Below are 12184 nucleotides of genomic sequence, written 5' to 3'. Positions count from 1 at the left end.
GAGCCCAAAACTTGGGCAACATCATAATATGGTGGGAGGAGTCATTTGGTGAGTTTTGAGTGAAATCCAAACTCTAGAACTATGGAATACACCAACCACTCCAATTAGGAACGAACTGCCGTTGAACTTGAATTGTCCAATTTGGAACACCTATTGATTTCGGATCGAGCCGAAAACTTGGGCAACATCATAATATGGTAGGAGGAGTCATTTGGTGAGTTTGGAGTGAAATCCAATCGCAAGAAGTATGGAATACACCAACCACACCAATTAGGAACGAACTGCCGTTGAACTTGAATTGTCCAATTTCTCACACCTATTGATTTCGGATCGAGCCCAAAACTTGGGCAACATCATAATATGGTGGGAGGAGTCATTTGGTGAGTTTTGAGAGAAATCCAAACGCTAGAAGTATGGAATACACCAACCACTCCAATTAGGAACGAACTGACGTTGAACTTGAATTGTCCAATTTCTCACACCTATTAATTTCGGATCGAGCCCAAAACTTGGGCAACATCATAATATGGTGGGAGGAGTCATTTGGTGAGTTTTGAGTGAAATCCAATCGCTAGAAGTATGGAATACACCAACCATTCCAATTAGGAACGAACTGCCGTTGAACTTGAATTGTCCAATTTGGAACGCCTATTGATTTCGGATCGAGCCCAAAACTTGGGCAACATCATAATATGGTGGGAGGAGTCATTTGGTGAGATTTGAGTGAAACCCAATCGCAAGAAGTATGGAATACACCAACCACTCCAATTAGGAACGAACTGCCGTTGAACTTGAATTGTCCAATTTCTCACACCTATTGATTTCGGATCGAGCCCAAAACTTGGGCAACATCATAATATGGTGGGAGGAGTCATTTGGTGAGTTTTGAGTGAAATCCAATCGCTAGAAGTATGGAATACACCAACCACGCCAATTAGGAACGAACTGCCGTTGAACTTGAATTGTCCAATTTCTCACACCTATTAATTTCGGATCGAGCCCAAAACTTGGGCAACATCATAATATGGTGGGAGGAGTCATTTGGTGAGTTTTGAGTGAAATCCAAACGCTAGAAGTATGGAATACACCTACCACTCCAATTAGGAACGAACTGCCGTTGAACTTGAATTGTCCAATTTGGAAGACCTATTGATTTCGGATCGAGCCCAAAACTTGGGCAACATCATAATATGGTGGGAGGAGTCATTTGGTGAGTTTTGAGTGAAATCCAATCGCAAGAAGTATGGAATACACCAACCACACCAATTAGGAACGAACTGCCGTTGAACTTGAATTGTCCAATTTCTCACACCTATTGATTTCGGATCGAGCCCAAAACTTGGGCAACATCATAATATGGTGGGAGGAGTCATTTGGTGAGTTTTGAGAGAAATCCAAACGCTAGAAGTCTGGAATACACCAACCACTCCAATTAGGAACGAACTGACGTTGAACTTGAATTGTCCAATTTCTCACACCTATTAATTTCGGATCGAGCCCAAAACTTGGGCAACATCATAATATGGTGGGAGGAGTCATTTGGTGAGTTTTGAGTGAAATCCAATCGCTAGAAGTATGGAATACACCAACCATTCCAATTAGGAACGAACTGCCGTTGAACTTGAATTGTCCAATTTGGAACGCCTATTGATTTCGGATCGAGCCCAAAACTTGGGCAACATCATAATATGGTGGGAGGAGTCATTTGGTGAGATTTGAGTGAAACCCAATCGCAAGAAGTATGGAATACACCAACCACTCCAATTAGGAACGAACTGCCGTTGAACTTGAATTGTCCAATTTCTCACACCTATTGATTTCGGATCGAGCCCAAAACTTGGGCAACATCATAATATGGTGGGAGGAGTCATTTGGTGAGTTTTGAGTGAAATCCAATCGCTAGAAGTATGGAATACACCAACCACGCCAATTAGGAACGAACTGCCGTTGAACTTGAATTGTCCAATTTCTCACACCTATTAATTTCGGATCGAGCCCAAAACTTGGGCAACATCATAATATGGTGGGAGGAGTCATTTGGTGAGTTTTGAGTGAAATCCAAACGCTAGAAGTATGGAATACACCTACCACTCCAATTAGGAACGAACTGCCGTTGAACTTGAATTGTCCAATTTGGAAGACCTATTGATTTCGGATCGAGCCCAAAACTTGGGCAACATCATAATATGGTGGGAGGAGTCATTTGGTGAGTTTTGAGTGAAATCCAATCGCAAGAAGTATGGAATACACCAACCACACCAATTAGGAACGAACTGCCGTTGAACTTGAATTGTCCAATTTCTCACACCTATTGATTTCGGATCGAGCCCAAAACTTGGGCAACATCATAATATGGTGGGAGGAGTCATTTGGTGAGTTTTGAGAGAAATCCAAACGCTAGAAGTATGGAATACACCAACCACTCCAATTAGGAACGAACTGACGTTGAACTTGAATTGTCCAATTTCTCACACCTATTAATTTCGGATCGAGCCCAAAACTTGGGCAACATCATAATATGGTGGGAGGAGTCATTTGGTGAGTTTTGAGTGAAATCCAATCGCTAGAAGTATGGAATACACCAACCATTCCAATTAGGAACGAACTGCCGTTGAACTTGAATTGTCCAATTTGGAACGCCTATTGATTTCGGATCGAGCCCAAAACTTGGGCAACATCATAATATGGTGGGAGGAGTCATTTGGTGAGATTTGAGTGAAACCCAATCGCAAGAAGTATGGAATACACCAACCACTCCAATTAGGAACGAACTGCCGTTGAACTTGAATTGTCCAATTTCTCACACCTATTGATTTCGGATCGAGCCCAAAACTTGGGCAACATCATAATATGGTGGGAGGAGTCATTTGGTGAGTTTTGAGTGAAATCCAATCGCTAGAAGTATGGAATACACCAACCACGCCAATTAGGAACGAACTGCCGTTGAACTTGAATTGTCCAATTTCTCACACCTATTAATTTCGGATCGAGCCCAAAACTTGGGCAACATCATAATATGGTGGGAGGAGTCATTTGGTGAGTTTTGAGTGAAATCCAAACGCTAGAAGTATGGAATACACCTACCACTCCAATTAGGAACGAACTGCCGTTGAACTTGAATTGTCCAATTTGGAAGACCTATTGATTTCGGATCGAGCCCAAAACTTGGGCAACATCATAATATTGTGGGACGAGTCATTTGGTGAGTTTTGAGTGAAATCCAATCGCTAGAAGTTTGGAATACACCAACCACTCCAATTAGGAACGAACTGCCGTTGAACTTGAATTGTCCAATTTCTCACACCTATTGATTTCGGATCGAGCCCAAAACTTGGGCAACATCATAATATGGTGGGAGGATTCATTTGGTGAGTTTTGAGTGAAATCCAATCGCTAGAAGTATGGAATACACCAACCATTCCAATTAGGAACGAACTGCCGTTGAACTTGAATTGTCCAATTTCGAACACCTATTAATTTCGGATCGAGCCCAAAACTTGGGCAACATCATAATATGGTGGGAGGAGTCATTTGGTGAGTTTTGAGAGAAATCCAAACGCTAGAAGTATGGAATACACCTACCACTCCAATTAGGAACGAACTGCCGTTGAACTTGAATTGTCCAATTTGGAACACCTATTGATTTCGGATCGAGCCCAAAACTTGGGCAACATCATAATATGGTGGGACGAGTCATTTGGTGAGTTTTGAGTGAAATCCAATCGCTAGAAGTTTGGAATACACCAACCACTGCAATTAGGAACGAACTGCCGTTGAACTTGAATTGTCCAATTTCTCACACCTATTGATTTCTCATCGAGCCCAAAACTTGGGCAACATCGTAATATGGTCGGAGGAGTCATTTGGTGAGTTTTGAGTGACATCCAATCGCTAGAAGTATGGAATACACCAACCACTCCAATTAGGAACGAACTGCCGTTGAACTTGAATTGTCCAATTTCTCACACCTATTGATTTCGGATCGAGCCCCAAACTTGGGAAACATCATAATATGGTGGTAGGAGTCATTTGGTGAGTTTTGAGTCAAATCCAATCGCTAGAAGTATGGAATACACCAACCACTCCAATTAGGAACGAACTGCCGTTGAACTTGAATTGTCCAATTTCTCACACCTATTGATTTCGGATCGAGCCCAAAACTTGGGCAACATCGTAATATGGTCGGAGGAGTCATTTGGTGAGTTTTGAGTGAAATCCAATCGCTAGAAGTATGGAATACACCAACCACTCCAATTAGGAACGAACTGCCGTTGAACTTGAATTGTCCAATTTCTCACACCTATTGATTTCGGATCGAGCCCAAAACTTGGGCAACATCATAATATGGTGGGAGGAGTCATTTGGTTAGTTTTGAGTGAAATCCAATCACTAGAAGTATGGAATACACCAACCACTCCAATTTGGAACGAACTGCCGTTGAACTTGAATTGTCCAATTTGGAACACCTATTGATTTCGGATCAAGCCCAAAACTTGGGCAACATGATAATATGGTGGGAGGAGTCATTTGGTGAGTTTTGAGTGAAATCCAATCGCAAGAAGTATGGAATACACCAACCACTCCAATTAGGAACGAACTGCCGTTGAACTTGAATTGTCCAATTTCTCACACCTATTGATTTCGGATCGAGCCCAAAACTTGGGCAACATCGTAATATGGTCGGAGGAGTCATTTGGTGAGTTTTGAGTGAAATCCAATCGCTAGAAGTATGGAATACACCAACCACTCCAATTAGGAACGAACTGCCGTTGAACTTGAATTGTCCAATTTCTCACACCTATTGATTTCGGATCGAGCCCAAAACTTGGGCAACATCATAATATGGTGGGAGGAGTCATTTGGTGAGTTTTGAGTGAAATCCAATCGCTAGAAGTATGGAATACACCAACCACGCCAATTAGGAACGAACTGCCGTTGAACTTGAATTGTCCAATTTCTCACACCTATTAATTTCGGATCGAGCCCAAAACTTGGGCAACATCATAATATGGTGGGAGGAGTCATTTGGTGAGTTTTGAGTGAAATCCAAACGCTAGAAGTATGGAATACACCTACCACTCCAATTAGGAACGAACTGCCGTTGAACTTGAATTGTCCAATTTGGAAGACCTATTGATTTCGGATCGAGCCCAAAACTTGGGCAACATCATAATATTGTGGGACGAGTCATTTGGTGAGTTTTGAGTGAAATCCAATCGCTAGAAGTTTGGAATACACCAACCACTCCAATTAGGAACGAACTGCCGTTGAACTTGAATTGTCCAATTTCTCACACCTATTGATTTCGGATCGAGCCCAAAACTTGGGCAACATCATAATATGGTGGGAGGATTCATTTGGTGAGTTTTGAGTGAAATCCAATCGCTAGAAGTATGGAATACACCAACCACTCCAATTAGGAACGAACTGCCGTTGAACTAGAATTGTCCAATTTCGAACACCTATTAATTTCGGATCGAGCCCAAAACTTGGGCAACATCATAATATGGTGGGAGGAGTCATTTGGTGAGTTTTGAGAGAAATCCAAACGCTAGAAGTATGGAATACACCTACCACTCCAATTAGGAACGAACTGCCGTTGAACTTGAATTGTCCAATTTGGAACACCTATTGATTTCGGATCGAGCCCAAAACTTGGGCAACATCATAATATGGTGGGACGAGTCATTTGGTGAGTTTTGAGTGAAATCCAATCGCTAGAAGTTTGGAATACACCAACCACTGCAATTAGGAACGAACTGCCGTTGAACTTGAATTGTCCAATTTCTCACACCTATTGATTTCTCATCGAGCCCAAAACTTGGGCAACATCGTAATATGGTCGGAGGAGTCATTTGGTGAGTTTTGAGTGACATCCAATCGCTAGAAGTATGGAATACACCAACCACTCCAATTAGGAACGAACTGCCGTTGAACTTGAATTGTCCAATTTCTCACACCTATTGATTTCGGATCGAGCCCCAAACTTGGGAAACATCATAATATGGTGGTAGGAGTCATTTGGTGAGTTTTGAGTCAAATCCAATCGCTAGAAGTATGGAATACACCAACCACTCCAATTAGGAACGAACTGCCGTTGAACTTGAATTGTCCAATTTCTCACACCTATTGATTTCGGATCGAGCCCAAAACTTGGGCAACATCGTAATATGGTCGGAGGAGTCATTTGGTGAGTTTTGAGTGAAATCCAATCGCTAGAAGTATGGAATACACCAACCACTCCAATTAGGAACGAACTGCCGTTGAACTTGAATTGTCCAATTTCTCACACCTATTGATTTCGGATCGAGCCCAAAACTTGGGCAACATCATAATATGGTGGGAGGAGTCATTTGGTTAGTTTTGAGTGAAATCCAATCACTAGAAGTATGGAATACACCAACCACTCCAATTTGGAATGAACTGCCGTTGAACTTGAATTGTCCAATTTGGAACACCTATTGATTTCGGATCAAGCCCAAAACTTGGGCAACATGATAATATGGTGGGAGGAGTCATTTGGTGAGTTTTGAGTGAAATCCAATCGCAAGAAGTATGGAATACACCAACCACTCCAATTAGGAACGAACTGCCGTTGAACTTGAATTGTCCAATTTCTCACACCTATTGATTTCGGATCGAGCCCAAAACTTGGGCAACATCGTAATATGGTCGGAGGAGTCATTTGGTGAGTTTTGAGTGAAATCCAATCGCTAGAAGTATGGAATACACCAACCACTCCAATTAGGAACGAACTGCCGTTGAACTTGAATTGTCCAATTTCTCACACCTATTGATTTCGGATCGAGCCCAAAACTTGGGCAACATCATAATATGGTGGGAGGAGTCATATGGTTAGTTTTGAGTGAAATCCAATCACTAGAAGTATGGAATACACCTACCACTCCAATTAGGAACGAACTGCCGTTGAACTTGAATTGTCCAATTTGGAAGACCTATTGATTTCGGATCGAGCCCAAAACTTGGGCAACATCATAATATGGTGGGACGAGTCATTTGGTGAGTTTTGAGTGAAATCCAATCGCTAGAAGTTTGGAATACACCAACCACTGCAATTAGGAACGAACTGCCGTTGAACTTGAATTGTCCAATTTCTCACACCTATTGATTTCTCATCGAGCCCAAAACTTGGGCAACATCGTAATATGGTCGGAGGAGTCATTTGGTGAGTTTTGAGTGACATCCAATCGCTAGAAGTATGGAATACACCAACCACTCCAATTAGGAACGAACTGCCGCTGAACTTGAATTGTCCAATTTCTCACACCATTGATTTCGGATCGAGCCCAGAAGTTGGGCAACATGATAATATGGTGGGAGGAATCATTTGGTGAGTTTTGAGTGAAATCCAATCGCTAGAAGTATGGAATACACCAACCACACCAGTTAGGAACGAACTGCCGTTGAAGTTGAATTGTCCAATTTCTCACACCTATTGATTTCGGATCGAGCCCAAAACTTGGGAACATCATAATATGGTGGGAGGAGTCATTGGTGAGTTTTGAGTGAAATCAATTAGCTAGAAGTATGGAATACACCAACCACTCCAATTAGGAACGAACTGCCGTTGAACTTGAATTGTCCAATTTCTCACACCTATTGATTTCGGATCGAGCCCAAAACTTGGGCAACATCATAATATGGTGGGAGGAGTCATTTGGTTAGTTTTGAGTGAAATCCAATCACTAGAAGTATGGAATACACCAACCACTCCAATTTGGAATGAACTGCCGTTGAACTTGAATTGTCCAATTTGGAACACCTATTGATTTCGGATCAAGCCCAAAACTTGGGCAACATGATAATATGGTGGGAGGAGTCATTTGGTGAGTTTTGAGTGAAATCCAATCGCAAGAAGTATGGAATACACCAACCACTCCAATTAGGAACGAACTGCCGTTGAACTTGAATTGTCCAATTTCTCACACCTATTGATTTCGGATCGAGCCCAAAACTTGGGCAACATCGTAATATGGTCGGAGGAGTCATTTGGTGAGTTTTGAGTGAAATCCAATCGCTAGAAGTATGGAATACACCAACCACTCCAATTAGGAACGAACTGCCGTTGAACTTGAATTGTCCAATTTCTCACACCTATTGATTTCGGATCGAGCCCAAAACTTGGGCAACATCATAATATGGTGGGAGGAGTCATATGGTTAGTTTTGAGTGAAATCCAATCACTAGAAGTATGGAATACACCTACCACTCCAATTAGGAACGAACTGCCGTTGAACTTGAATTGTCCAATTTGGAAGACCTATTGATTTCGGATCGAGCCCAAAACTTGGGCAACATCATAATATGGTGGGACGAGTCATTTGGTGAGTTTTGAGTGAAATCCAATCGCTAGAAGTTTGGAATACACCAACCACTGCAATTAGGAACGAACTGCCGTTGAACTTGAATTGTCCAATTTCTCACACCTATTGATTTCTCATCGAGCCCAAAACTTGGGCAACATCGTAATATGGTCGGAGGAGTCATTTGGTGAGTTTTGAGTGACATCCAATCGCTAGAAGTATGGAATACACCAACCACTCCAATTAGGAACGAACTGCCGCTGAACTTGAATTGTCCAATTTCTCACACCATTGATTTCGGATCGAGCCCAGAAGTTGGGCAACATGATAATATGGTGGGAGGAATCATTTGGTGAGTTTTGAGTGAAATCCAATCGCTAGAAGTATGGAATACACCAACCACACCAGTTAGGAACGAACTGCCGTTGAAGTTGAATTGTCCAATTTCTCACACCTATTGATTTCGGATCGAGCCCAAAACTTGGGAACATCATAATATGGTGGGAGGAGTCATTGGTGAGTTTTGAGTGAAATCAATTAGCTAGAAGTATGGAATACACCAACCACTCCAATTAGGAAAGAACTGCCGTTGAACTTCAATTGTCCAATTTCTCACACCAATTGATTTCGGATCGAGCCCAAAACTTGGGCAACATGATAATATGGTGGGAGGAGTCATTTGTTGAGTCTTGAGTGAAATCCAATCTTTAGAAGTATGGAATACACCAACCACTCCAATTAGGAACGAACTGCCGTTGAACTTGAATTGTCCAATTTCTCACAACTATTGATTTCGGATCGAGCCCCAAACTTGGGCAACATCAGAATATGGTGGGAGGAGTCATTTGGTAAGTTTTGAGTAAAATCCAATCACTAGAAGTATGGAATACACCAACCACTCCAATTAGGAACGAACTGCCGTTGAACTTGAATTGTCCAATTTCTCACACCTATTGATTTCGGATCGAGCCCAAAACTTGGGCAACATCAGAATATGGTGGGATTAGTCATTTGGTGAGTTTTGAGTGAAATCCAATCGCTAGAAGTATGGAATACACCAACCACTCCAATTAGGAACGAACTGCCGTTGAACTTGAATTGTCCAATTTCTCACACCTATTAATTTCGGATCGATCCCCAAACTTGGGCAACATCAGAATATGGTGGCAGGAGTCATTTCGTGAGTTTTGAGTGCAATCCAATCGCTAGAAGTATGGAATACGCCAACCACTCCAATTAGGAACGAACTGCCGTTGAACTTGAATTGTCCAATTTCTTTCACCTATTGATTTCGGATCGAGCCCAAAACTTGGGCAACAACACAATATGGTGGGAGGAATCATTTGGTGATTTTGAGTGAAATCCAATCGCTAGAAGTATGGAATACACCAACCACTCCAATTAGGAACGAACTGCCGTTGAACTTGAATTGTCCAATTTCTCACATCTATTGATTTCGGATCGAGCCCAAAACTTGGGCAACATCATAATATAGTGTTAGGAGTCATTTGGTGAGTTTTGAGTAAAATGCAATCGCCAGAAGTATGGAATACACCAACCACTCCAATTAGGAACGAACTGCCGTTGCACTTGAATTGTCCAATTTCTCACACCTATTGTTTTCGGATCGAGCCCAAAACTTGGGCAACGTGATAATATGGTGTTAGGAGTCGTTTGGTGAGTTTTGAGTGAAATCCAAGCGCTAGAAGTATAGAATACACTCCAATTTGGAATGAACTGCCGTTGAACTTGAATTGTCCAATTTCTCACACCTATTGATTTCGGACCGAGCCCAAAACTTGGGCAACCAGATAATATGGTGGGAGGAGTCATTTGGTGAGTTTTGAGTGAAATCCAATCGCTAGAAGTACAGAATACAACAACCACTCCAATTAGGAACGAACTGCCGTTGCAGTTGAGTTATCCAATTTCTCACACCTATTGATTTCGGATCGAGCCCAAAACTTGGGCAAAACATAATATGGCGGGAAGAGTCATTTTTTGAGTTTTGAGTGAAATCCCATCGCTAGAAGTATGGAATACACCAACCACTCCAATTAGGAACGAACTGCCGTTGAACTTGAATTGTCCAATTTCTCACACCTAATGATTTCGGATCGAGCCCAAAACGTGGGCAACAACATAATATTGTGGGAGGAGTCATTTGGTGAGTTTTGAGTGAAATCCAATCGCTAGAAGTATGGAATACACCAACCACTCCAATTTGGAATGAACTGCCGTTGAACTTGAATTGTCCAGTTTCTTTCACCTATTGATTTCGGATCGAGGCCAAAACTTGGGCAACGTCATAATATAGTGTTAGGAGTCATTTGGTGAGTTTTGAGTGAAATCCAATTGCTAGCAGTATGGAATACATCAACCACTCAAATTTGGAACGAACTGCCGTTGAACTTGAATTGTCCAATTTCTCACACCTATTGATTTCAGATCGAGCCCAAAACTTGGCCAACATCATAATATGGTGGGAGGAGTCATTTTGTGAGTTTTGAGTGAAATCCAATCGCTAGAAGTATGGAATAGACGAACCACTCCAATTTGGAACGAACTGCCATTGAACTTGAATTGTCCAATTTCTCACACCTATTGATTTCGGATCAAGCCCCAATCATGGGCAACATCATAATATGGTGGGAGGAGTGAAGTAGGAAATACATCAACCACTCCAATGAGGAACGAACTGCCGTTGAACTTGAATTGTCCAATTTCTAACACCTATTGATTTCGGATCGAGCCCCAAACTAGGGCAATTTCATAATATGGTGGGGGGAGTGATTTGGTGAGTTTTGAGTGAAATCAAATCGCTAGAAGTATGGAATACACCAACCACTCCAATTAGGAACGAACTGCCGCTGAACTTGAATTGTCCAATTTCTCACACCATTGATTTCGGATCGAGCCCAGAAGTTGGGCAACATGATAATATGGTGGGAGGAATCATTTGGTGAGTTTTGAGTGAAATCCAATCGCTAGAAGTATGGAATACACCAACCACACCAGTTAGGAACGAACTGCCGTTGAAGTTGAATTGTCCAATTTCTCACACCTATTGATTTCGGATCGAGCCCAAAACTTGGGCAACATCATAATATGGTGGGAGGAGTCATTTGGTGAGTTTTGAGTGAAATCCAATTGCTAGAAGTATGGAATACACCAACCACTCCAATTAGGAACGAACTGCCGTTGAACATGAATTGTCCAATTTCTCACACCTATTGATTTCGGATCGAGCCCAAAACTTGGGCAACATCATAATATGGTGGGAGGAGTCATTTGGTGAGTTTTGAGTGACCCAATTGCTTGAAGTACAGAATACACGAACCACTCCAATTATGAACGAACTGCCGTTGAACTTGAATTGTCCAATTTCTAACACTTATTGATTTCTGATCAAGCCCCAAACTTGGGCAACATCATAATACGGTGGGAGGAGTCATTTGGTGAGTTTTGTGTGAAATCCAATCGCTAGAAGTATGGAATACACGAACCACTCCAATTAGGAATAAACTGCCGTTGAACTTGAATTGTCCAATTTCTCACACCTATTGATTTCGGATTGAGCCCCAAACGTGGGCAACATCATAATATGGTCTGAGGAGTCATTTGGTGAGTTTTGAGTGAAATCCAATTGCTAGAAGTAGGAAATACATGAACCACTCCAATTAGGAACGAACTGCCGTTGAACTTGAATTGTCCAATTTCTCACACCTATTGATTTCGGATCGAGCCCAAAAGTTGGGCAACAACATAATATGGTGGGAAGAGTCATTTGGTGAGTTTTGATTGAAATCCAATCGCTAGAAGTATGGAATACACCAACCATTCCAATTAGGAACGAACTG

This window comes from Prunus avium, chromosome 6, assembly GCF_965620075.1.
Source record: "Prunus avium chromosome 6, drPruAviu1.hap1.1, whole genome shotgun sequence".
Taxonomy (NCBI): domain Eukaryota; kingdom Viridiplantae; phylum Streptophyta; class Magnoliopsida; order Rosales; family Rosaceae; genus Prunus; species Prunus avium.
The sequence above is the reverse complement of the archived record's forward strand: the minus strand, read 5'-3'. Positions refer to the sequence as shown.